General features: G+C 49.6%; 1 protein-coding gene across 1 annotated transcript in view; it reads right to left on the reverse strand.

Moving 5' to 3' along the window:
* The window catches only part of TCERG1L (transcription elongation regulator 1 like), a 222,220-nt gene that overhangs the window by 146,931 nt on the left and 49,110 nt on the right, over positions 1-26,179 (reverse strand). The window lies entirely within an intron of this gene.

Raw genomic sequence — 26,179 nt, forward strand, 5'->3', positions numbered from 1 at the left:
AAAACCACACTCCAGGCACATGTTGCTCCAGGTCTCCTGACCTGGCACATCGTTGGACTCTGAGGACACAAAAGCCAAAGCCCCAAGGAGGGCGTGTGCTCCCTCATCTACCGGGAAGGAAACAGAGCGCTTTTCCCAGAGGACAGTCCACGGAGGACGGCTGACTCCCATAATGAAGCCCAGAGCCGAGTGTGGGACACGCCCTTCCACTCTCGCCGGGAAACAGGAGTCACATCCGCAGGTGCCTTTGGGAAATGTAATTCCACGCCTTCGCTTGAATGCGGCCTTTATCAGACGCAACAAAGTAAAGAACAGCAAGTAAACTGCCTGCTGGTGTGGGAACGGGGGAAGCGCAGATACAACAGGGCCCACTGCGGAAGACACGCCTGCAACGCCCGGAATGAAAATGAGGATTAAATGTCAACGTACATCTTATCTCCTAAAAATGAAGCCATAGCCAACAAAGAATATGTCCCCTTGTTATCTGTTTTTATTTATTTATTACCTCAAAAGGAAGCTTTTTGCCAATTTTGACAAGTGGTCAAATGGTGAAACAAGGTCGGCCACAATCAGACATCTTTCGCAAACACCGCACTCAATGATTTACACTTGCGGGGATGGCCAGACACGTCAGCCACACAGAACCCAACGTGCCGAGATAAAAAGTAAGGAGGGGGCAGCACGGCAGAGGGGCTTGTAGGGGACTGGCCTTGAAGACCCCGGTGAGAAACTGCTTTCAGAAATCTTGCCTCTTGCCTTTCTGCCTGGGCTCCAGCATAAAGAGCGTGTGTCCTCTTCCTTCCTGACCTGCAGACCCTGCACAGGCTCACTTCAGAGTCCAGACCCTTGCAGGGCCCCTCATGGCCCCCCAGAATGGGGCGGAGTCTTCATAAAAGCTCCCAGAGTACAGAGAACAGCAGCCCCAACTCTTTGGGCTCACGTCAGGTGGTGTCAGGAAATGGGATACCTGGGTTTGGGAGAACGAGCCCTTCCCCCAGACCACTCTTGCTGCCCTGTCGCTGTGCTGGGATGTGACTCTGGACATTAGAATGCCCCTCCCCAGGAGCCCAGCAGCACCGCCTCATCTCTCCCTTTAATTCTGTGCAGAGACGCATTGGCTTGTTCCAGGAACACATTTGCAGGCTGATGCAGTCTATGGCCACAGCCAGTCCTGGGCATAGGACGTGCACAGAGCAGACGCTCGGCAGCCACGTGTCAGATGCCAGGGGCAGTGCCTGCACAATGTGGCTCGACACCTGTGCTGTCGCTCTCGTAGCAAGTGCTTTGTCATCCACACAGGAATTAAGAATTTCGCCCCTGGCCCCACATTCACTCACTTATTGAATACATCTGTAGAGCTGATTTATGTGTTTACACTGTCTGCTCCGGCTTACGCGGAAGCCTCTGAGAGCAGGGAGCTTTGCCTCTTTTGTAAACTGACAATCTCAAGCACCTGACACAAGCCCTGTGCACAGTGAGAACTCAGTAACTATCTGATGAGTGAATGAATGAGTGTCTGTTCCTGGGGCCAGGCCTGGGGCAAGGTAAGATGTGACAGTGGGTGCACCTGGAGGGAGTTTGGTCTCACGGGAGGGACATGGATCCAACGTCCTCAAAGAAGAGCACAGAGCCTGACTCTTCCAGATTAAGGAGGAGGCGCCTGTGCTGGCCGCCTGTCCCCTCCAAGGCCCCTCCTGAAATACAAACATGGAGCAAAAAAGGTGACGCGAGAAGAGGGGGAGCAGCGGGCGGCTCAGCAGGTGAGACTTCCCACGGGTTTCAGGAAGGTGAGTGGCAGCGGGAGCTGGGGAGGCGGTGCAAGCGGCACCCAGGACGCCCAGGAGCGGGACACAGAGGCATCGGGTCATTGGCTGAAACCCCAGGCTCTGGCCACCGCTCCTCCCAAGCGGAGGAGACCCACACTCACGCCGGACTCTTCCTTAACTAGGAAAGAATAGCCGAGCACATGGGACAAAAGCCAAGAGACCTGGAGCAAGAAAGAGAGACTAAGACGATCAGAGAGAAGGAGTCGCCCAGGAGTTCGGGGTCAGACAGTTCAGAAACCTGCCCAGAACTGAAAAGGAAACAGGACGGTGACTGCGTCAGAGAGAGCTGAGCGCACACCACATGTGCCACGGGAAGAACAGAAAACTATGAAGGACAAGGAGACATGCTCGCAGAATGCAAAACACTCTAGAGCTGCAAAGATTTTTTTTAATTCAATATATTTTGAAAACAAAGATAAGGAAGTCTCCAAGATTATGGAAAAAAGTCAGAAAATGTGGAAAAGAGGCAGAAAATATGAGAGAAAAGAATAAAAGACAAGGAGGGACAATCCATAATGGCCTATAGTCCACTAACAGGAACCCCTGAAACAGGCAAATGGATGGGAGAAAATAACATATACTACATAACATTATATAGTATACAGGATCAAACGCTATATATAATTATATACTGTTATATAATATATAACTTCTATTATACAATATATATTTTATGTTATATGTAGCACACAGTATAATATATAATGTAATGTAAAGCATAATATAAAACTATAATCTAGGGGCCGACTCGGTGATGCAGTGGTTAAGTGCACGTGTTCTGCTTCAGCAGCCCAGGGTTCATCGATTCGGATCCTGGGCGTGGACATACAGACCGCTTATCAAGCTACGCTGTGGCAGGCGTCCCACATATAAAGTAGAGGAAGATGGGCACAGATGTTAGCTCCTCAGGGCTGATCTTCCTCAGCAAAAAGATGAGGATTAGTGGCAGATGTTAGCTCAGGGCTAATCTTCCTCAAAACAAACAAAAAAACCATAATCTATGTTAACAGTGCATATGTGAATGTATGTGTGCAGGTGAGTGTGTGAGTGTGTGTATGTATAAACAAAAAAGAATTTTCCAGAAGAAGAACACAAATCTTTGATTGAAAAGGCCCATAGAATTTTCTACAGAATTAATATTTAAAAATGTGTAGCTATCATTAGAAAATCAGTGAACATCAGAGATGAGGGGACCACCACTAACAACAGGAATTTTGCAAATAGCAAACACACGTCCCCTATCCAGTAACACAAACTGGAGTGAGTCTCTGTCTCTGCGAGCTCAGATTTTAAAGATGATAGAGCAATTTCTGTAAAAATATGAGGGAAAAGCAATTCAAGCAAACATTGCATAACTTGACAACCTATCAATCAGGTTTGAAGCCAAATGAGAATTTTACATATCAAAACAAATCAGAAATATCTTCTATTGGGATGTGACTTTAGGGTGTGCTCGGGGAAAGGGTGACCGTGAGGTGGGAAGGAAGACGTGAGCTCCAGGGGGGGTGGCTCTGACAGTAGAGCAGTGACAATGCCATGGAGGTCCAGCTTCCCAGCCTGCAGGGAGCAGCTAAGAGACAGGAAGCAAGGAGACAGGTGCTTTGAGGCAGGAAGGGCCTCGGGGAAAAAGAAGGGGACCAGACTAGGAAACTACAGTGAGGAATTAGAAGAAGAAATTGGCAAAAACTAAGAGAAAAGAAGTGAGGAATGGCAGGACACCCAAACCAAAACACATAAGAAAGGCCTGGCCTTAGCTGGTGGCTTCAAGCAATTAGAGACGAGTAAATGTATCTGTTTGATTATGATGCTACAGCATCATCCTGGGAGTGGGGACTCTCTGTGGAACAGCCTCTACTTAATTATAATATTGAAAATCTATTGACTTAATTATCTATTAATTATTAGAACCTATTATTATCTATTACCTTGTAGAACCTGTCTATGAACAAAGCCAGAAGATCTCGGTGGGGCCTGTGGGACAGAACATAACTGCTAACAGCCTTGACAACGTGAAAGCGTGGCTGACAGAGGTTAGGACCCGGAAGGTTGAGGGCAATCTAGGGATGTTCATATCCTCATCTTAGGAAAAAGAGAGTCACCATTTTAGAGAAGAAACTCACCATTTTGTGGAAGAAGAATGAAAAGTTTAGTGTTTAAATTACATGATAATTTATTTAAAGAATATTTCGTTTAGCATATCTAAAATGATATCAATATCCTTGTGTGAGATTGTGTAAGTGAACCAAATTCTTAAGGAGGCTGTTGCAGTAACGGCCTCCAATTGGCTCACAGCTCCCTATGTCCATGCCCTTGGGAAGTCCATCCCACACCGACCCTAGGCTCTCCCATTAGACCTGCACCTGCCAATGGGACAGGAGCAAATGTGACATAAGCAGAGACTTGAAAACTGCTTGCACGTTGAGACTTGTCCTCTCTTGCTGCTCCTACAACCTGCAAACGTGAAAACTGTGGTCTCAACATGGCCAGTCACCCTTTCTGGCTGGCTGAAGCTGACCAACTGACAGGCATGTGGTTAATACCAGCCTAGATCAGTCAGCCATGGGTCAAGTGACAGCTGACAGTGAAGCATGTGGGACACAGCTGGGAGCAAGAAAACAACTGCCGAACTGAGCTCAGCCCCACGGGCTGACCCACAGAATTATGAGCTATAAGCAGTGGTTTTAAGCCACTAAATTTCGGGGTGGTTTGTTATGCAGCAATAGATGACTGTCACAGAATTGGTACAGAAAGCGCTGCCAAAGCAGAAACCTTCAAACCACGGCATTTACTTCAGGACCAGGCGGAAAGTAGATGCCAGAAAACTGGGGAAGAAACTATTGACAAAGGCTGAAAAATGGCGAGAAAACTGGAAAGCAGAGACAACAGCTCCTGTTGCGTGGTATTGAAACAACACCACGGCCGCCTGTGGGAGCTCGAAAGATGGAAAATACACTCAGTCCCCGCGGATCTCAGAAGATGATTCCCAGCAATAGGCTGCAGGAGTCAGCTGGCTTCTGATGTCTGCTTGTGATATGATAGGAGAAAAGCAAGATAAACTAAAGAAAGAATTATTCATTTTGCAAGTAGAATTGAGAGGGGCCAAGACTCGCTGAGTTGGAGAAAGGAAACTGTTTCTCATTCCTAGTCCCCAAGCTGATCAGTGATTCTCAAAGTGAAATGAAGCCTGGGCCTAAGCGTGAGGAAAAGAAGTTACCAGGAAACATGTTGTTAAGACCTCCGAACGATTTAGGGCGGTGTCTAGTAGCTAGACAAAACATCAGCCAAGAAGTCTTGCAGGTGGACTCCTACAGAAGCCTAATCCAGTAACTGCCGTAACTCTAAAGGAGGTATGTCTCAACATCACACCTGGGTGCAGCTTTTGGTGAATCTAATACGTAGAAAACCCAAGACTTTTCAAGACGGTTGCACCAGCAGAAGCACCACCCACCTGAACTCAGCCCGAATCACTGGCCACAAAATCGTAAGTTAAATAATGCTTATTCATTTAAGCCACCACATGTCGGGACGGTTTGTCAATCAGCAAAAGCGAATTTTCCCATTATGCAGCTACAGATAACTAATAACAATCTTCACCTTTCATAGACGTCAATAGTATTGTCTGAAATTGACAAATCAAGAAATAAATATACTAACAGTCTAGTTACAATGGAAAAGTTAACTGACAAAAAACAAAGATAAAACGACAGTAGCAGCTGTCGAAAGAAGCTGCATCTGGGGTGGGGCTGGCAGGTGCTGGGGCAAGAGACCCTCACTCTTCATCTTGATCTTCTGTCCCCGTGTGTATGGGTGTGAATAAAAACAAACGTGAAGAGGTGTAAAGTTAGAGACATGGGAAATGCCGCAGAGTGGAGGTGCCAGCTACATTGCCCCATCTAACAGGCAAGTGATTGATCTGGGGCTTCAGGGCGCACGTCCACCAGAAAGCGAGACTGAAGTTCAGTGTGAGCAGCCCCAGGGAGTTAACCGTATGCAATGCGGGAGGGGTGGTGTGGGGTACCTGAGGGAGGGCGCTGTCAGCAGCCTGCAAAGATTATTTAAGTTGGGGTGGGTGGAAGGATTGAAGAAGTGTAGTGTCACCAATATTCACTAAGAGGGGCCAGGGGAGTACAATTAAAATTTGGCTCGAGAGAAGATGGCAGCCAGCTTACACACAATGTCACCTTTCCTACCAGCCACGGCAGGGACTTGGGTCTCACGGATGTCCTGGGTGTGGCGGAACATCCTTGACAGGTTCTGGTCAAGATGACCAGTTGGGAAGGGCTTCCTCCAGTGATGACCAGTGAAATCATGGCACAATCGGAATGTGCTTTCCCTCTGGACAAAGTCAGGCATGTAACTTCATATTCACCATGCACTGGAGGGCCCAGGTGTCCTCAACCCCACTCAGCTGATGCCTAGAGTGTCGATGCTGCTCCCCTGGGTGGTGAGAGAGTCATGAAGACCTGGCACATCTCCTTTCTCACGGGCACAGGTGGGATCAGGCACCTTCCTGCTCAGGACACTTCCTGGAGACAGCAGCATGGGGGGAGCCGGAGGATTATGGGAGGAGGCAGAGCCCTGAGGGGGACCCGGAAGGGGACTGCCAGTGGGCATGGGGTAGAGGGAACTCCATCCATGGGCAGTTGTGGGGGCACCTGGAAAAGGCCAAGCTCCAGCCCTAGATATGGGCCCACACTGGTGACAGCCCTGTCAATCATGCCCGGGTCCCAGGAAATGAGCCAGACTTCAGTCACATCCTCACTGTCAAAGAAAACAGACTTTCTCGGCAACAGATCTGTGCTGATGAAAGGCAGGGAAGACCTCTGGAGCTCTCGAAGGGTCTCATTGGCACTACTGCCACCAGTATGAGGAGCAGGAGACCATGAGCCACTACACACTGGAAAAGTGTCAGCAAAATGTAATTACAGAGTGAAAGGAGACAGTGGGAGCGATATTAATTATAGCATTTAATCCATTACGCAGTGCTGCCAGCTTAACCTCTCTGGAAGTCTTTCAGTTCTTCTATGATTAATTATTTTTGGAAATAACCGTCGACATCATAGCTTGTTAATAGGCTTAAAATAATAAATTTTAGAAACTGTGAGAGGCTTACACCAGCTTTAGCTTCCTAAGCGCCTACAGTAATTTTGCTTGCAGAGTGCATCCACTTCCTGCCATGCGAGCCCGTCTCCTCCGTGTGCATTCCCTCCCCAGTGAGGCACAGGCTCTCCAAGTGCGGGAGCAGGAAACACGGAGACGTCAGAGCTCAGGACCCTGCTCAGAAGACCATGAGCCTCATGGACACACAGTTTCTCCAGCAAGGTTCAACGGCAGCAGGCAACAGCCAGAGCAGAGGCAGGGCTTTCCAAAGCGGCTGATGTGAGTCATTCTGGTTAATAGTTAAATATTATGTCCTAATAAAGGGCCGGTCCAAGGTATGCACTGCTGGGAGGGATGTGGCGGGTGTTGTACAAATTTGGGAAGTGTACATGGGCCATTCTAATCTGAGAAGGGAGCTGAGCAAGACGGGGCTGTGTGGGGACTTTGGAAGGCTGGACCAGAAATCTGGCAGGAGGCCTGGGCGGCAGAGGTTCTCCTTGGCGGCAGGTGTGTGGGCAGAGGGGGCGGGATGTCAGCATCACCTGATGCTTTGTCTGTTTGTTCTATGAGCATTGCACGCCTCCAGGCTCTGACACTCTTTGCCCTCAGAATCACTGCTGGGCATGGGCCATCATGCAGGATATTCCTCCCGGCCACAGTGTTGGGCCAGGTTGGGCACCTCCTGGGAGCTGGGTTGTGCCAGGGTGAGAGAGAGGATTACACGTCATCTGGGCCCTTGTGGGCTCACAGTCCAGAGGGGCGACAGCACCATATAAACTGACAATGACAGACGGGCCCAGAATTATGAATTATGCAGGGAGCACGTAACCCACTCACAGCAGCAAGGCCAGGGGGCAGGGTGCACTCAGGAAGGCTTTTTGAGGGCGACACCAGCTGAATGTTCAAGGATGAGCAAGATTGGCAGTGACCACCGTGGAGAGAGGCATGGGGGTCCCAAGAGACGCAGTGAATGCTGAGCATGGAGAGAAGAGCGAGGTGGTGGATGCACTGGACTCGGGAGAGGTCTGCATGCCAGGCCTCTACCTGGTGCTGGAGATGGAGAAGCGTGCAGGCTGGGAGCCACATGCCTTGGGAGGCACACTACAGTTTATGTGGAAAGGATGCGCAAGCCCAGGGCAGAGAGCCCAGGGGCTTCTGCCAGTCAGAGAAGGGATAATGAAAAGCAGAGGCAAAGTTGGGGGACCTATGAAACTCTCCTCTCCTCCCTCCTCCACTCCACCCTGCAAAGAGCTCCTCCCTGTGGTGTGGCTGTCTATGCCTGTGTGTGCCAGAATACAGGGATCACCCGGCGATGCAGCAGAAGTCATAACAAACGCAAGGGGCTTGGACCAGAGGAGAAACTTGGGGTCCCCATTCTGACCCTCAGGCAGGACCAACCCCAAGGGTGAGACACCCTCGCAGCAACACACACCCTCAGTGTCTCGCCCTGCTCTGAGCACTGGAGGCAAGAGGGCACCATCGGGTGGCACCTAGAGTTACACGCTCCGGGACAGAGCTATCAGTACTCTGTATTCAAACATAACTAGCAGAAGTCCTTTCCTGATAGCCTCTCCACCCAGCGCTCAGGAGCTGCGGTTCAAAGAATCCCGAGCTCACGGACGTGCAGGGAGGCAGACGCGCAAGTTCATCCAACATTGAGCACGGATAAAGAGTCACAGGAGCATCTCAGCTAGAGATGTAAACATGAATTATGCAAATGCACAGGCGCATGGGTGCAGGCACATCCCCCCCACACAGCAATCAGCACGGTTTCATTAGAAGGAGCGACTAATGCCATGCTACTCAAACTCACCTTGGGTTGGGCGGGCACAAAGTGGCTCATGTGCGTAAATGCATTTCTCCTAATCACTCTAAATTGAGTATTATGTATTTAGGTATTATGCATTAGCTGTAGCAAATTATACCTGCATGTTCTTGTTCACCATTAGCAAATTTTGAAATGTGTGTATATAAATCAGCATCATCCGCGAGGCCCAGCCTGTGATTATCCTCTTCTTGCCCCAGAAGTTCCTCCCTTAAATGACCTCAAACACCCCCAGGCACCCCCACCGGACGAGCCCCTGGGGCACTGAATCGCAATATAAGGTTTCTGTGGCAGAGGAGTTTATAACTTGATAAGAAAAACAAGATATGACAAAAAGGATGAAAAGAAGCGTGAATGAATAAAAACCCTCTAGGACGAGAATACATCAAAAGGCTTTTAGAGCAGATCCTCTTGACTTCTCTCTCCCACAGCCCATCCTTGATCAATCCACAAGTCTGGTTTCATTACTGTTTTTCGCATGGTCTTAGATCCCTTTCTCAAAGCTATTTCCCTCCAGCCTCATGAGCGTTGTCACTTGTCACCTGGCCTCCTTTGTGGCCTAAATCACACACATGCCCACACTCACGCACGTATACACCCACACTCGCAACCCACACCCTCGGCATGCCCTCACACACACACATTCATGCACGTGTTTGCACTCAAATGTGAATCTGTGTGAGCCGCCGAGCAAACTGGAGGAAACATTATGAATTCTGGATAGAAATGCCAGGTCTTTTGACCCCTGTAATCTTTAAAATGAGTAAGAAAGATTAAGAAAGTTCCTCATTGTGGCTCATACTCGACGAAATGCATTTAATGAACGTGAGGCTTCCGACACAAATGGTTACAGGTGGCAGAGTCCACAGCGACGTGTCTCACGATTGCCAGCACCCAGATGACGGCGCTGGGCACGCTGTCAAGTCTAGCTGCTCCTGACGACAGCTCGCGAAGCAGAAGGAATCATGGCCTCAGAAACGTCTTGGGGATCCCGCCACCTCTGCAGCTTTGTGGGGCTACTTTTCAAATGTCACCCACAGAAAGAGAGGGAAAAGTCCAGAATGACTGAAGGAAGGGGATAGACCTGCGGACAGGGGGGATTTAGAGCTGAGGGGAGAGCCATCTGCAGGGGGGTGCCTGGAGTCAGTCCTCCCTTAGTGGCGCTGCGGCCAGCGGCCTGGGAAGCTCAGAGCTTCGCTCTCAGCCAAGGATAGCCAGAAATGGGTAACCGCCCCCTTGTTCTCCATGCACACGAGACACCCTGACTCTGCTGGCCTGGGAACTCGCTCTGCCTCCATCTGACTCTTCCCGACTGAGGAGTCCAGAAGCCCTGTCCTCCTTGTTTGCTAGAGAACGATGTGAGCTGCTGAGCGTCCCAACCAGGGACAGTGGCTGGTCACTAGGAACGCCCAGTCCCTGACACCGGTTAGGGGAGGACGTTACAGGGACACAGGAAGAAACAGCTCTTTGGATTCAAAAAAGGAAATAAACAACAACTGTGGTAAACTCAGGCCACTCTCCCAGCAAAGTCTGTGCTTCCGGTGCTCTCACTCCTCTCTAGGACAGTGCCAGACCTCCTGAAGGTTTTAGCTGAGACTTCAACTAGAAACAAAGCTAGGATATAAGTCATCTTCCCGTGCTGTCACTACAAGAAAGGGACTTAAGGAGCCGCCCTCATAAACATGAATAAAATTACTAAAGCAACTTTATGTGCAACCAGGAAAACAAAAAAACAATTTCAAAGTCACAGATATACCACATACTTAAGTGTGTGTGAGGAGGTGTGCGTGCTTCCATGCGCATGTGTGTTTGGTTCAGGATACAGAGTCTCTTTTTATAGGTCCCATAAGTAGCATTCTGGGCTCCGCCTTTCAATAGGTAATGATTCATTCTGAGAGGAGGCAAGGAGAAGAAGTGCCATTCACAGTCCCTTTCTGACCCTAACTGCACAAGAACAGACACACCCGGAGCTCAGCAGCCTCCTCCTCCTGATCCCCACCATGAAGTGCACAGGATGAAGCCCCTGCTGCCTTTGAACCCTCTCTCTCATCTCCCCATCCTCCATCCAGCAGGTCCCACAGATCCTCATCCTCAAACCCTATCCGCTTATCCAGCAGACCTCATAGACCCTTACCCTGAACCCCATCCCTCCCTCCAGCAGACCCCGTGACTCCCATCCTGAACCCCATCTCACCATCCATCATGTTTTATAGACCCTCATCATGAACCCCCGTCCCTCCACCCCAGCTGCCTAGAGAATCCTTTGCCTGATCCTGGTGGGGGGCTGGAACCTGAAGAGACTCAGAGCAATGTTGTAGGGCAGTGAAGGGTGTCCCCTGAGATCCCGTCTTGCAGGGCCGCAGATGTGAGAATGGCCACAGTCACCCAGATCCACAAAGCTACCAGGGAAGAGGTGAGAATGACTTGAAAACATCCTTCAATAGAAAATTACTGAAATTAGTCAAGTGGACAGACCACTCCTGCTCTCTCTGTCGCCAGGCAGGATGTTTAACTGCTGGGGTCTGAAGTGGTTCTCACTGGTTGCTTTATTCCAGGGCAGTTCGAATATGTAGCAGTGCAAGGCATTACGCCCTCTCCAGCCAAGCCGCGTGCAGGGGCTGGAAGCTAAATGGGTGCTGCACATGCGTCTGTCTTTCTACAATGGCTTTACTAAGATATAATTCACATACCGTAAACTCACCATTTGAAGTGTACAGGTCAGTGGTTTTTACCAGACTCACAGAGTTGTGCAACCATCACCACAACCAAATTTAGAGTATTTTGTCACGCCAAGAAGAAATCCCATACCCCTTAGCAATCACTTCCCTTTTCTACCCAACTCCCTTCACCCTAGGAAACCTCTAATCTTTCTGTCTCTAGGGATTTGCCTATTATAGGAGTTTTATATTTATAGAATCACACAACACATGGTTTTTGTGACTGGTGTCTTTCACTTGGCATCATTTTCAAAGTTCATCCACGTTGTAGCAGGTGTCAATACTTCGTTTCTTGCTGCTCACTAATGCTCCATTGTATAGTAGATACCCTTGATTCAACTTACGCATCCACCAGTTGATGAACATTCCGGTTGTCTCCACTTTTTGGCTATTATAAATAATGCTGCTGTGAACATTTGTGCACAAGTTTTTGTGTGGACAGATGTTTTTATTTTTCTAGACTATATGCCCAGAAGTGGAATTGCTGGATCCTATGGTAATTCTATGCTGAACTATTTGAGGACCCGCCAGACTATTTTCCAGAGCAGCTGCACGTTTTACATTCCCACTAGCAGCGTATGAAGGTTCCAGTTTCTCCACATCTTCACCAATACCCTTCCTTGTCCATCTTTTTATTTTAGCCACCTAGAGGATATCTCATTGTGGTTTTGATTTTGTATTTCTGATGACTAATGATGTGGAGCATCTTATTTTCATTGTGCTTATTGGCCATTGATACAACTTCCTTGGAGGAATGTCTATTCACATCTTGTCCACTTATCAAATGAGTTATTTATCTTGCACATATACTTTTACAAGTCCTAATGAATTTTTAACAAACTTCATAGTTCTACAATACATGGAAAATGTCAGATACACACACATAATTAATGCAAGTCTGATGGCTTGCGTAGTAAGCACAAGCTCCTCTCTGTTAGACCGCGGGCTTCTTAGCAAAGTCTACAGATCCTCCTCCAGGAAGAAGACCACATCCTCAGTGAGCGTGACATTACAACAGAAAGATGCCTGAATCGCCACAAGCACCCTTGCTGCCCCTCCCTCAGCCACTGTCCACGACATGCCCTCCACCATTCACACCATAGATCCTCCTTCTGTTTTTTTTCCCCAGATGCTGCCTTGAGAGAAATGAACATAATAAAAATTATAGCTTATTTGATAAAATTGTAAGGACATTTGAGCTCAGTTTGGGATCTGTTCAGTGCGAGGTGGTTATTAAACTTACAAGTGCAACTGTCATGCACACATTTGGACACACAAATCTGGAGTCAGGCAGTGGTCCAAGCTGGCACAGAAATTTGGGGGCAACGACGTCGAGGTGGTAATTTAGCCATGAGACCAGATGATTTCATTGGAAGTCGTACCAGTTAGGCCAGGCGGCTGTGCTGGAGAAGCAGAGTGTGGACTGAGAAGGAAGGAACCAACGACCGAGCCCGGGTTAGCGTGGTATTTAGAGGATGGGGGGATGGCAGGAGCCCTAGGGCACCGAGAAGGTCACCTAGGAAAGTGGGATTAGCCAGGCAGGTGTGTGAGCTGGAGGCAAATCAAACAAAGATACGTTATTAACTCTATCAAATGCTGATAAAAGGTCAGTAATGAGAGGACCGAATGCACCATTTGGATTTAGAAACATGCAAGTGTCGGTTATCTCGATAAGAGCAATTTCAGTGGAGCGGAGGAGCCAAAGTCAGCTTGGACTGAGTTCAAAAGCAAAGAGGAGGAGAGAAGTTGAAACCAGCAAGTGTAGACAGCTGATTTGGAGGGATTTTAAGGAAAGGGGGAAGCAGACTGATGCTACAGGAAGAAGCAGGGTCAGAGCAAACTCCAGATCTGCCTTCCCAAGTCTGCTTTGCTCAGACGTCCCCTGTTTGATGAATGGCATTTCCATCTGTTCAGTTGCTCAGGACAAATATTTGATGCCACCTTTGACTCTGTCTTTCTCTCACCTGCAAGCATTCTGCCAACCAGCCTGCTGAGTGAACCTTTAGGTTGGACCCAAAATCAGCTCCCTGCCCAGCCCCACCGCTATCTGCTCGTCGAAGCCTCCAGCACCTCCTGCCCGTGTCACTGTGATAGCTCCCTCCCTGCTTGACTGTCCACAACAGAATAAATTGACTTAATAAAGACTGCGCAGGACCTTTAAAGGTATTACAAAGACCCGCACGGTTGATGCCAGAACATTAAACCATGGAGATATTCACTGGAGGCTGCGCCTGGCAGCTCTGGTTGTGGTCCACCCTGACCTCAGAAGGTGCCCAGCTCCTGTTCATCTGGACGCATGGCTCTGCTTTGCAGACTCATGGCTCATTAGAAATGGGGAGCACCTCAGGGATGGCCTCACCCTGACTTCTCATTTCACTGCTGAGCAAAGCAATGCCAGAGAGAGAAGTGGATTGACCAAGATCTCAGAGCTCTTTAGAATTGGAGCCCCAGGGTGAAGCCCCTTTCCTGCCATGAGCCTTAGCATCACCATGCTCTTTTGGCTCTGGGGCTATTCCTGGCTCCCCGTACACCCCTGATCCACTTAGGGCCTGGTACTTGGACCTCCCTAGAGCCTTTCCTTTCACAGTGGATCTGCTGGTGTTTTCTTCTTACATCTAGAGGTTGCCTCTTTATTCAGCGGACACTCACTGAACACCCACCATGTACTGGATGGTTCTGTGGGCTGAGCCCAGTCATGGTACCCCATTTCTCAGCACAGTCTTCATCAACGACTCCACCCTGGTCCTGTGTTTGGCTAGCCAGCATCATCGCCCGATGACAGGAGAACGGTGGTCTCAAGGGCAAGAAAATCTTGCAAGGGAGCCTGGAAGAATGACCTAGAGTCTGAGGTCTCCTTCTCCCAGCCAACATCTCTATTCTTGTGAATCAAAGGGGTCCCTTTTACAAAAGCCACTGTTTCAGAAGCCATTTGTTTAAACACTGGATGCCACCCAGGCCCTGAACATACACTTGTCGAGAAATGTCACAGCTGTGAGAACTGCAGAAAGGTCCTCATGTCCCTAACACCGAAGCTTTAATTATTATTATGACTTTTAGAGCGGTCAGGTCACAAAACAAACCACACTCCATCTATTCTTTATGTCATTGCCCTAACTTGGTGCCCAGGGCAGCACATTCCACCCAGCCATCAGCCACGTGCCCCACCATGTTCCTGAAGTGCTCGCCTTTCCCATTCAGGCCAACGGCCTCTTCCTGCGACCCCTAAGACTCTCTGCCTCGGGGCTGCCTGGCTGAGGAGTGGTCTTGTCCTAGGCGCCGGCTGGACAGAAATGCAAGAAATCAGAGCCTTCAAGAGCTGCCCTCAACCAAACTCAGGTGGGAGTTGATGAAAAAGAACCTAGCTTCTTCCCTTCTTGAGCAGAACACTCTGAAGAATGTGCTAGACCTTCTGCCGAGTCACAAGCAGGACTGAGTGCCCCCGTTGCCATGGAGTGTCAACCCTACAGAGGCTCCCTCTCTTCAACCCCTGCTCGTGTCGAATGTCCATCTCAGAGTCTGCCTCTGGGGCCACCCAACCCGAGATAGCACTCCAGGTCAGGTCCACCCTCGGCCATCTCTCAGCAGCACTGACTGACCCCCAAGAGGGCTGATGGAGCCGGAGCTGACCTTGTCCTTTGGAAGCACCTCCTCTGATTGATGGCATGGGCATCCGCCTGAGAGAAGCAATCGCCTCTCCTGCTCATGACAGAATAGTCGGAACTTAGTCTGGAGCCGAGAACACAGTAGGGACTCAGGAAAAGTGGGGTGGCTGCTTGATTTAGCAGGTGGGGGATGGAATGAAAGAGTTTATTTAAGAAAATTCAGATTTTCTCTACACACCATGCTGCTGAAGAGTCGACTACCTTAAGCAGACATGAGCAGGCTGTCCCTGCCATCTCAGCAGATGCAACATCTCAACTAAAAAAAGGCAACAGAGGCTCTGCACAGCCCTTCTTCAGGCTCAGACAGAGTTTGAACTTGAGCGACCCTGAGAGCGGCCGCCCCCCGGCTCCATGCGTCACTGAAAGCCCAGTGTCTGCGAGTCCCTGGACTAGAGTCGGCCTTTCCAGGGAAGGTAAACACACACGGCATCCTTTTCAGCACTAGAAGCACGTTCCGGTCTTTGGTTACTGCTGTCATTTCAGTTCTTCCTTGAAAAGCCTCAGACCTAAGTTTTCCTTCCACGTGAGCAAATTACCAAACTACGTATATCCACAGTCAAAACTTGAAAGCATTAATTGCTGCTTGCTCTCCTGGTTCTACTTGATCTTGGTTTTCATGAGTATGTGTGAGTGTGCTCACTCACTCACACACACTGGTGGCCGGTTTAGAGCGAGCAGCAAAAAGCTGTGTCCTCCCCCTCCTCTTCAAATCCTTGCAGGAAAGTAAGCGCAGTCAGCCCAGCAAACGAGAACGCAGGAGCAGAAGACGGCACTCTACGCTCACTCATAGAGTAATCCAGACACCAGCCTTTGCCCAGTGAAGAGGGCTCTGCTTCTGGACGGAACTTGCACCGCTGAGCGCCCGGAATGAACGCCGTATGTGAGCACTGCTGCTGGCGGGCAGAGCCGCTGTGAGAGAATGAGGCAGCGCACGGTTATCGTGTGGTTAAGCGAGATGGTAAAGTCGATGGGAGGTGGGGGGCAGGGGATAACCAAGTCAACTGAAATGCAATCAGCGCCTCCTGCCCACACACCCCACAGTCAGCCACCAGAGCCTACACAGCCCCACGTGATCCTTTTAGAGACAGTCCACCTAAAACCACTGCACCCTGGCCATCCAGGGCGGCCTGCGATCGTGAAGAAGAAGAAAACAGCAAGTGCTAAAAGTCGGACGCAGCCTGGAGTACACAGGCTGATCCTGTCACTCACAGATTGCCTACACCAAAGGGAATGTTGGCAGGGTTGTCAGAGGTTCACCTGAGGCAGAGGGATTATGGGCAGTTGTAATTTTCTCATTTATGCTCCTGGATGTTTTTCGAAGTGTTTTAAGTCAGCATTTATGACCTTAATCATAATATCAATCTACAAATGATAGAACAAAAAGGAAAACCACAGCCAGAAGAGATGACTTCGCTTCCCCAACTGCTGAGCTCGAGGCCCTTGTCACCAGGACTTTGTCACAGCTGTAAAGGGACAAATAGTCCAAGTCGTCCCCAAAGCTGTTCCAATCCTGTGGATGCATTTCCTGCTGTAACAGGAATCAGAGCCGGGGCTGGAGCCTGAGTTGAGTGTAGGCAGAGCGGGGGCTGAGCTGCAAAGGGAACTGCTGAAATGTGAGGACCCCATGTGGGCTGAGCAGGAAGCCTCTGAGACGCCCACTGCACCGGGGGTGATGCCCGCCCCCCCAACCCCGCCCCCCCCCCCCCCCCCCCCCCACCACTGAGGGGTGTACACGTGTGTGAGAGAGAGAGAGAGAGAGAGACAGAGGAAGAATATGTGTGTGTGAGCAAGATGGTCACACAGACAGACGTGTGCGTGTGTGTGTGTATGGGGAGTTGGGGGGTGGGGAGAGACTCAGAACCCCGCTTTCTGACTCAGAGAGTTTGAGTCCCTGGATTGGAAAGTGGCATTCACTGATCAGTTATTTTTACCCTCAAAGAACTCCTTATAACTGTTGAAAAGGAAAACTTTAAACATTTGTCAACCTAACAGCATCAATTCCAAATCAGTTTGCTGGAAGGCAGTGGCACCTCTGGTGTGTTCTTCCTCATTTCAAGGCCCCTTTTGGCAGCTCCCATGCAAACCCTAAGAAACAGCGGGAGAGAAACCACACTTTGTGCCTGCCTGGACCCAGCCTGTTGCCCTGGGACCCAGGGCACAGCAGTTCCTTCTGGTATGAGCCCCCATCAGGGACATAGCTTGAAAAGTAGGCATCCAGGACAGCTACCAGCTAGGGGCCTGCAGATGGGCTGGATTTTGGCTCCTAGAATCTCGTCCATTTCCCCAGGCCGTGATAGACCCCATTCTTCATCTCTGATGGTCCGGGGCTCCACCCCTTTGAACTCACAACTGGCCACTTGCCCATTGGGGGTCCTTCTAGCATCTCCTCCCTCCAGAGAATGAGGGTAGGGGCTGCTCCTCACCTCCTCCCGAAGCCCTTCCACATGGGCTGCCACAGTCTCATACACAGAACCCACCTCTCTTTCCTCCCCTTCCTTCCACCAAGATTTGCTGAGAACCTGAGGGCAAGTCTGCACCAAGCAGTAGAGAGAAAAAGCAGACAAGAAAATGCTCTCATCTTCAACAGGCTCAGTTAGGTAAAGTGGGCAGACGGTGACAGGAGTGTGCAGTACCATGTCTGGGTGCCCTGAGAGCAGGTGGACAGACTGGCTGGGGGCTCCCAGAAAGGCATGCCGATTATTCCACAGCAGCCCCATTTACTGAACAGCATCTATACAGGTGCAACGGAGATTTAACAATCACGAGAAGCCTATGAACACCTTTGTACCAGCGAGTCTGAAAATTCAGAAGAAATAGACAAATTCCTAGGGAGGAGAAATTTTCCAATTGACTCAGGAAAATAAAGAAAACTTAAATAGTCATGTGGTTAGAAAATATATTAAATTATTACTTAAAGATCCTCCAACAGAGAAAAAAATACAAAGCCGAATAGACTCATAGGAGAGTTCTGCCAATTCTTCAAGAAACAGATCACTAGCGTCTTACAGAAATTCTTTCAGAATAAAAGAAAAGATAGTCTTCAACTTATTCTCTGAGGCCAGGACACAAAAATTCACATATCGTCTGATTCCATTTATATGAAACTTCCGGAATAGACAAATCCATAAGGAGAGAAGGCAGATTAGAGGTTGCCCAGGGGCTGGGGGAGGGTGCAGTGGAAGTGACTGATTAATAGTTTTGGGGTTTTCTTTTGGGTGATGAAAATGTTCTAGAACTAGATGGTGGTGTTGGTTGTGCCACACTCAATGTACTAAATGACACTGAATTGCACACTGAAAAATGGCTAATGGTTAATTAAATGTCATGTGAATTTTCATTCAACTAAAAAATGTGCGCATCAGACTTACTCAGGAAATAAGAAGAAAAACTTTTGGAAGTTGTCCATGGGAGGCGGTTCTGAGCATGGATCCTGCTGGAATCTTAAATCCAGCACAAAGGAGCAGGGCTCCAAGGCCCGGGTCTGGGCAAATGGGAACCCCTCTAGTCTGGGCTCCCCAGGGCTTCCTGGAGCCTCCTGTCGTGTTACTGTCACTTCCCGCTGCCGTGGCCGCCCTGCGGTCGCTCGGTGGATTTGGAACTCAAATGGACCAGAGAGGCTGCCCATGCAGGAGGCCTGGACTGGGACAGTGGGCCAGCCAAGACTGCCGCAGACCAGGGAGAGCCCTCGTATGTATCTTGCCGGCGCTGACCGCTGACCTGACCCGAGATGAGAGCGGAAACTTTTCTGGGGCTGGGCGTAGTAGGCAGGGCTGTGTGGGGGTCTGGACCATTTTGTCAGCTCCCTTCCAGAAGATCAGGAAGTGTTTCCATCCTGAAGCGATAGGCTTCTCTTCACCTGGCCGTGGCGTTTACCCCTTGTGCTTGGCGGTGCGGGATCCAGCCCACACTGCAGCACAGGGCAATGCTGGGCGTCTTCCAGCCCCATTTGGACTAAGTCCCCTGGCTTGGATGATACAGGACAATTTGTGAACGCCATGGTCCTTCTAAGGGTCTGTGCCGCTAATTCTTTTGTTATCGGCAAGAGAACATTGCCATTTTCTCTCCAGCAAAAAGCAAATGAGATGTAGCTGATGACACTTCCTGTGGCTAGATGTGGAATCACGAGTACCACTGGTCCCCAAGTAAGACGGTGCTGCTGAGCACAGAGAACTGAGCACAGAGTGGAAACATTAATACCTTCCAGAGGAAATGTACCGTATAATGATCTGGGCTATTTCTTTAAGTCAATAGGACTGTATTTACATGGCCGATAACAGGATAAAACCACATTGACTTCATGTTGTACAAACAGGGAAGGGACTATTTTATGAAGCGATGTGACTTTATCAATCCGCCCAATTCGGCCAGGGGAGGTCACTGCGCTTCCTGCAGCTGCTGGGTCTCCCCCTCCACAGATAACTCTCTGAGCAGCTGCGCTGTGCACGTGGCGTTGCTGTCGCGCTGATTCCGGCTCAGAGACAGTACCGTGTGCCCTGCCCCGTGGACACTCAGCATGGGAGATGAAGTGGAAATTTCTGAACAGTTCGCTCTCAGATGTGTGGCAGGTGAGGCCAGGCACAGGATAGAAGTTTCAAGGCTAGAAGGGTTTAGTGGACCAGAGGGGTCAAGGTATGCGCCACGGATAAGATCAGCGCTCAAGTGGACTTCCAAAAATGGGGATGTAAATAGAGGAAAAGGAAAGGCCATGGAAAAGGGGGCAGGTGGAAAGCAGAACCGTTAAAATTTAGGTTGCAGCTCTAACACATGCCCTCTTCCTTTCCGAGGGGTCCTCCCAAGTGTATCCTTTTATGGCCCTTTTCACATGAAGATGATCCTGCAGCCCATCCCTAGAGGGGCCCTACCCCTCCAAGAGAAGGTGCCAGAGAGAGCCTGAGACCCAAGGTACAAAGGCAGGCGCTCCTTCCACCATCACTGTACCTGGAGTAACAGAGAGCAGGAAAAGGACGAGTGTCCTACCAATGGGGTCCACCCAAGACAGCAGGGTGCCCCTCCTGGCAGCAGAAGCAGCTGGTCAGCTGAATACCCCCGCTGAGAGCCACGGTCCATGGCCCAGGGGTCAGCTCTGGAGAGATGCTACATTGCCCTCCTCACTCCCACTTCTTTCATCCGGCTAGATTCCAGCAAGATGAGTTCATGGACTGACACTAAACTCAAGGTCAAGCCTTCGCACCTCAGTCCCCATGGTGCCCTGCTGGCCACGGGGCATTGGGGAAGTCACAGTCTTTGTGTGTCTATCTCATGACGGACCACCCACGGGGCCCCCAGGCCCTCTACCTCCCTGGGTGACAGAGCAGAGCATCACATTTCTCATTCTGAACCAAATACTTTAAGAACACACAGTGCCCATGTGTGCGATGCAGCAATATTCTACTAGAAGGAGTCAGGAGGGAAAACACTGTGGATGAAATTGTGATCAGGTGTTGACCGTCTATACAGAAGATAAATATCCACCAAGAATGTTTACAACTGAAATGTTGGCCCCGGGGGAATGTTCAGCACACAGTCCGTTGCTGACCGCCGCTGGAACAACAGGTCCTCCAGATGGGAACATGGCCTGTGTATCAGAGTTCAGGAAGTCTCACCTAGCCCTGGAACCCCCAGCAGACACACTTGGGTGGTGAATTGAATCTTGGACCTTGTTCATAAACTAGGTTCGAGCACAGCCATTCTGTCCATGCTGAGAGCAAATCCTGACTTTTCTCCCACATTCTCCCCTTGCCTGCCCTTCCTCTCCTCTGTGTCCAGCCCACCTCAGAACAACCCGGGGCCCTTCACCTTCTGCTGCTCCAGTGACCTCAGTGCTGCAGTCAGAGACCACTCAGGCCAGCTCCAATTGGAGGCCTCCACCACCACTCTGCTCTCTATAGATCCCGCCCCGGCTCTGCCCGCTGCCTTCCAAGCCAGGAGAGAAAATGCACTTTGCAACAGCTGTCCTCAGCCAGGCTCAGGGGCCAGCCTTCCTCTTCATGCCTCAGTTTCTACTATGTTCCAGACGGCTCATGTTGCCAGAAATCTGGCTGCTGGAAAGGCTGTTACTAGGATGGAGTCCGGGGAGGTGCAGATGCCCCACTGTAGGAAATGCAACTTACAATGAGGCACAAGAGCTTTCCCTACATCTTACTTAATGCTGCTCTTCTGGCACTTTCCAAATCCCTAAAATCAATTCCATTCACACCCGTATGAGAACTTGCCTCCATCACACAGCTGGAATTCAGAGAGGGGGTCACCCCACACCTGCCTCTTCCCGTTGGGACCCAGCACACAGAGCACCAGAGCTATTTTTTTCTTCCTCATTGTTTTTATTGTGGTAAAATAGACATAACTAAAGTTTATCATTTTAACTATTTTTAAGTGCACAGCTCAGTGGCATTAAGTACATTCGCATTGTCGTGCAGCCATCACCACTATCCATCTCCAGAACTGTTTCATTTTCCCAGGTTGGAACTATGTCCCCGTAGTTAGTAAACATGAACTCCCTTTCCCCTCCCCCAAGCCCCGGGCAAACACCATCCTACTTCACCTGATGTCCTCAAGGTTCATCCGTGTTCATCCATGATGTAGCACTGTCAGAATTCACTTCGTTTATAAGGCTGAATAATACCCCAGCATATGGATAGATCACGTTTTGCTTATCAGTTCTTCAGCTGATGGATGCTTGGGTTGTTCCTACATTCTAGCTACTGCAATTGATGCCCTACGAACTTGGGGGTACCAACATCTCTTCAAGACCCTGTTTTCAATCATTTGGGGTACATACCCAGGAGCTGAATTGCTGAGCCGTATGGTAATCCTCTATTTAACTATTTGAGGACCCGTTTTACTGTTTTCCATAGCTGGAGCTACTTAGAAGACCAGTGTTCTTGTGGGGATGCCGGTTCAAGCAGCTTCCACATGGTCTCTGGGAAGTTTAACCACCAAAAGCAAAATGCCAGCCCCCTCCCCGACTCAGGCCATTGAAGAAACACAGGTCTGCAAACTCCTAAATATGCACAGGCTTCCTTGTGGCCTTGATCTTGTTTATGCACCAAAGGGATCTGTTTGAGAGTTAAGACCAAAGCAGCTGAGCCTGAAGACTCTTCCTGATGTGCCCCTGGACCAGCCATCTCCAGCGAGTGCACGTCAGGGTACCTCATCCCCTCCTGCATCCTCAACCAGATGCCACTCTCACTGCCTCTCATGGTCACTGGCCACGGATACTGTTTCCATTGGTGCTTTTATCACAGATTAAATGAAATGGCCCAGCCCAGGAAGGAGCCAGCTGCTCCTGTTACAGTGAGCGTGCTAAGACAATGCTCTAGCTTGTGGCTATAGCAACATGATCTAATGCAGCAACCAAGCCTCCTTAGAGGATGTTTTCCATTAAAGCAGCAACCAACGCGTGGCTTTTTCCTGCTTCCTCTGTCCGCAGACCAACCTACTTTTCTCACAGTCCTTCCAGGGCCTCTTCTAAAAAATGGACCCCACTAGAAGACCACCAAAACCCCCGCAGGAATTGTACCATGTGCAATGGCATGAGCATGGTCCTGCCAAACGTTCTGTGCCTGCACTGGGCACAGATTCTTGATTCAGCCCCTCAGTGCAGCAGGAACTGAGCCCCTTTCGGGGGCCCCCCTGGCCACAGAGATGAATTTAGGCAAAGTCCCCCCAACACAGGCAGTCTGGCCAGTGTCGATCATCAGGTCATGGATTTTAGCACAATGGCTCAACCCCCAACGGTGAACTATGGTTGGCAGGAGGGATTGGTGGCGGTGCATAAGATAGCAATGCAGGGCCCTCGGAAAGGGGGGGCTGAGTGCCAGCTTCACTCTGCTCCCACTCGTGTGGGACTTAGGTAGGGCAGTCTCCACTAAGAGTTGGCCTCCCTCTGCCTCCCACCTTTAAGGAATGCAATTGGTTGTGTGGGGTCCAAGAGCCTTTTCAAGGTGAAAGTTTTGGATTCCAGGAAATTCCAATCTTACTAGGATGCAGCAGCTGAGACATGACCATGCCTTTGAAGTCCTTTGAAGTCCTTCACAGTGCAGCCTCGTTCTCTGTTGAGCTCCCACATTAGACGTCCCAATTCACACTGAGCTTATGAGTGATGTTGGGAGCCAGGTTCCATGTCAGTTAACACTGCTGAGAACACCTTGGGTGTGTAGATAGTTTCCCCTTTTTGTGACCTTGTTTGTTAGGACTGGGATGGGTGGGGTGGGTGTAGGATGGACGTCTTCAGAGCAGGCGTGTCATCTCTTCTCTCTCTTGTAGAGAACACCCAGAGTGTCCCAGCCAACACCCTGCTGTGTTACCAGCTGTGACTCACTCCGCAGAGTTAAGGGAAGAAGGTTTCGCCCCATGGGTGGGGAATCAACAATTCCTTTACAGAAAAACTTGGTTTGAGATCTCCATCAGAAGAGTGGGTGCCAGGGAGAAGTTGGGTCTGTCAACCTAGAGCTCCAGGGAGAATGAGACCTCAAGACAAAGCTGGGATTAGTTATTAGCCAGGAGGAGGGCACGTGGGACCGTGGGGAGAGGGGACGTCTAGGGACAAGCCACAGCACTCCCTGGCTTCAGAGATCTGTGCCAAGATCCCCCATCCCCTGAAAGGACATCAGCAGGAGAGGAAAGTGCTTCCAGAAGGAAGAAGGGGACAATTGTGCTTGGCATTTCAAGAAACAGCCCAGACGTCCACCAGCAGCAGAACCGATGATGCATCGTGTGGATTCACAGGAAGGAACAATGCTGTCGCAAAGTGGCCATGATTGCATGACAGTTACAGCACCAGCGGGGCGACTCAAAAAATTACAGCATTTTGAGCAAAAAAGGCGATCACAGAAGAACGCATGAACTATGATTACATTTATGTGAAAGTCAAAAAAAACCTAAACTGCGTGATACGTTGTTTGGAGATAATACATGTACGTAAACATGTTTGTAAACAATGGCAGAGAAAGGACTGGCCCATATTGAGGAGGTAGGTAACGAACAGGGTAATCAGGAGTCGAGGTTCCCAGGAGCATTAGGAATAAGGCAACGTCTACTTTCTGAGTCTCAGAGGGAGGCGTTTGGGGGTCTGTTGTATCAGCGTTCTTTATCTTCGGCATAAACACATACACGCTTTTGTGTGCAGGATGGATTTCCAGTTTTTCTTTTCAAAGAAAGAGTGAATTGGAGCTAACAGTGCAGACGGCTAATGTAGCTAAAGTGCTAGGCGTTTCTCAGGGAAGGTAGGAGGAATGGAGCAGCCAGGGGTAGGAAAAGGTCAAAGAAGGACCTTTTCTAGGTGGGCAATCTAGAGTATACATACTTGCTGACAGGAAGGAGTCTCAGTGGGAGCGATTCCCAGCAGCCATTGCATCCCAATGGTAGGACCTGAAGTTAGCGAGCTCCGCACCTTACATACCTACGTGGAGTGATGCCACCGCCCCTCCGTAGCTAGCATCCTTAATCTCAGTTCACTTGTGGATAGCAAACTAGACAGTCTTTTTTTTGTTTCATTGAGTCCAATATTTTTTCTACTAAAAACAGCTCAATCCCTCCATTAGAAACACCTATGTCTTTCTCACAGAAGCCAGCTGAGTCTCAGGCACTTTGGGGTGTAAGTAATTATGTTGTTACAGTATCTTTGTCTCTGAAAATCTCTAAAATGTTAATATGTATTATGACATTTTTGATTATAGTGGAGGAGGAAACAATTCCTGGATAAAAAGAGAAAAGACTTCATCCCCAAGTGGCTGGGTTATGGCTGTGATAGAACCTGTCTGAGCATCCGCTGAGCTCACTGATGAGGTGAGCCGACAGCCACGCAAGAGCCTGCGTGGTAGGATTCTGGCTCGGGGACCTTCCTGACTTGTCGTGTAGCTTGGCTGTTAAGTTCCTGATAGAAAAAAGAATAGTCACTTCCCAGCTGTTCTGTGGCAGGACAGAATGTCAAAGTTAAACCATTAAATAGTTGTGGAAGCAGAAGAGCAGGTGGTAAACGGTTTTGGGGGCAGATGGCACTTGCTAATAGCTGTATGCAGTAGCAATTCGCTCCGCCAGAGACCATAACTATCACCCATATTTTAGCTTTTTCATCTGAATGCTTACGAAACGGTGGGCAAGGTTTAAAAATAGCTACCATCATTCTTAGAAAAAGAATCTCTTCATTTATTTCATCAAATAGGGGCAGACGCTGGAGCTGTGCTGGTGTTTCTCCTCCGGAATGTGGGCACCAGCCTCACACGCCGGCAGAAAGTCTGAGGTGAGCAGTTGTGAGTGAACAGGTAAGGAGGACGCAGCCCTGGAGAGGGCTGCGAAGGCAATTCTCTTCTCTCGGACAAGTCCTGCGTGTCTTTCCGTCTCGCCTGATAAATGTCATGTTCTCCTTAAAAACTAAGAAAGAAATGGCATGCGAGATATGTTTTTACCTAGAATGTCTTCCTTCTTTAAACTGAAGGTCTAAGATTTAAAGGAACAGTTGGAAATGAGGCAAACTGGTTTTAGCGGAAAGCTGCTTGAAGAAGATGAATAGGACGGTGCCCCCCGTGCTCTCTGTCCTGCGCCTGCTCGCTCCCAGCTTTCACAGCCCACGTTTAAGGGGCCAGCGGCTGCCATCACCCGGAAAGGGAAGCGGTAGGTATCTCCAGGTAAACCCTCTGCACCACCTACCCTTCCCTCTACCGCGTCTCTGATTCGGGGCAGATATGTGAGAAATAGCATTAGAAATTATGGGAATAGGAGAACAGGTTGTTATTCAACCTATCGACGTACAATATGAAGAATAGACACTAGTCCAGGAAACTGCTGAAGAATTCAGTGTGCAGAGCCAGCAGTTCAACAGATGTAATGAGAGTGCCCCGGGCATCGCATGCAGGCTGGACGAGGATAGGCAGACTCAGCGCCACCAGCAGATGACTTAGAGGCTAGGGGAGGGGGCAGGGACAGGCCAGCAAACAGAGCAATGTGAGCATGAGGCCAAAGAGATCCCCTAGGTCAGCACGGGTCCTTTGGGAGCCCAAGAGCAAGGATTAATTTTGGTAAACAAATAGTCCACCCTCGTCTCCACAGGCC

The sequence above is a fragment of the Equus quagga genome, chromosome 2 (assembly GCF_021613505.1).
Source record: "Equus quagga isolate Etosha38 chromosome 2, UCLA_HA_Equagga_1.0, whole genome shotgun sequence".
Lineage (NCBI taxonomy): Eukaryota > Metazoa > Chordata > Mammalia > Perissodactyla > Equidae > Equus > Equus quagga.